This window comes from Limulus polyphemus, unplaced genomic scaffold (genome assembly GCF_000517525.1).
Source record: "Limulus polyphemus unplaced genomic scaffold, Limulus_polyphemus-2.1.2 Scaffold4627, whole genome shotgun sequence".
Lineage (NCBI taxonomy): Eukaryota > Metazoa > Arthropoda > Merostomata > Xiphosura > Limulidae > Limulus > Limulus polyphemus.
In genome coordinates, this window is record NW_013670237.1 from 16,692 (window position 1) to 18,778 (window position 2,087).

Here is a 2,087-nt window from a genome sequence, read left to right on the forward strand (position 1 = left end):
TAAATTTACGAACTTACAATGTTAAAATTCAGGGTTCGATTTCTTGCACTAAAACAACAACAACAAGAACTTTAATTGGAGAACTCGTCAAAATAGCTACGCCATAAATTAAGATATAAAATTGCATTGCGCGCCCCCTCTGTTTTTAAATGAGAGAAATAGTGAGGTAAGTGACCAGATGTAATACACATTAAAATGTTATATGTATTGCAGTAATTACTTATTATTTTTATTAATAGAAATATATTAAAACGCTGAATTGTATACTATTGACTTTACACTAATCGCGGGCGTCCCCTGAAGATGTGTCCACGCTTTGGGAACTATGTCTTAGCAGAGCGTTCAGAATGATGAAGTATTACGGTCTGATGTATTAAACGACGGGTTTCACACACTCGACTTGATAATTTGTTAAAAAATCGTTTCCAAGGGCTATGCAACATTGAAAGCTTTTAAATGCTACAGTAAAACAACTTACTCACAGAAACGAATAATTCCAATTTCTATGTTGATTTGGTGAAGACGCTAGAGGGGGAAACTATAACTCGTTTCTTGTAAGGGTTAATAATCTCTGCCCCCCTCAGTGGCACAGCGGTATGTCCGCGGATTTACAACGCTAGTAGCTGGGTTTCGATACCCGTGGTGGCCAGATTCTCTATTATTTACTTTTAAATACTAAGATGAGTGCACAAAAGTGACGTGTGCAGGTAGCATATCGAGATATCACACCCATTATGTTACTAATATCGTTGGTATCATAATCAAACAGCAATTTCGTTTTAAATGCTGAATGTCAGTTTTGTTGTTTTAAGATAAGATCTTTTGAGATTTTTATTTACAGAAGGTGTAAATGTTGAATGTACTCGATGAATTAAACATCGATCTTGCATTTTCTAGAAGGGTATTAGGTTTCTTGTTAATCAGTTAAAGGATACTTGTAGTTTAACAATTACAGGATACTTGTAGTTTAACAAGGGTACTTCTAGAGTTCTTACACAGTCGGCTTGGCATGGCCTGGTGGTTAGGGCACTGGACACGCAATCTGTTCGAATCCTGTCATCGAACATGCTCGCCTTTTCAAAGGTGGGGGTGTTATAATGTGATGATCAATCCCATCATTCGTTGGTACAGAGTCGTCCAATAATTGACGATGAGTGGTGTTGACTAGCTGCTTTCTCTCTAGTCTATCACTTCAAAATTAGGGACCGCTAGCATCTTTGGGCGAAATTCAAGAAACAAACAAACTCTTTACACACTGAAAGTTTTTCTTTAGACTGTATAGTCACGTTAGGCAGCCCGCAAATCAACCAATAAGGTGTTCTTTGGTTACTTTATGACGTAACCCCGTAACATCAAAAATACTTTTATTTGGCAGTTTACAGTTCGGGTAGCTGGCTGTGTGAGAACATTGGTGAACTGATATAAAATACATATAGGATGGAATGATTATTAAAGTAGAAAATTAAATTCTTGACAAACTGTGAATATTAAATTGTAAAATACAGATAAAATGATTCCAAACCCTTGAGTATTGAGGATTATCTGAAGAGATGTTTAAGATATAAAATACGACAATGTTTCACTGGCAAGCTAAAGAATAAGCACATGTCCATGTTTAAGAACAAATTCCTATACAGCCTCTCAGTCATAATACTAAAATACAAACTCTCCAGAGAAAGAAATAACAAACAATAACACTAAAGAAAAGAACAAAATTACGGTGATCCATCATGAATGGTAATAACTTCCACTCAACACGCGACACATCTTCTAAGAAGGAATGCTTATTCTATGCCAAAGGAATGCTGGCAAACAAGATAAGAGTCATTTATTGTTTTCTTTGCTGAGCCTTTCTTCAACCTTCCAATAGCAGGTATAGATGATACTGAAATTGTGATAATTACATAAAAACATCATACATAAACCAAAGTGCTCTGATAATGGTAATAGGTACTAAACCTCTCCCATCTTTAACCTGCTCCCCTTCTGAGCACTCCAATTAAATTTAATTAAAAGGGTTCAAACAAACAGTTAAAATCTGAACCTGTGATAACTATTAATGCTCAACAAACAGGCGATGACGCATA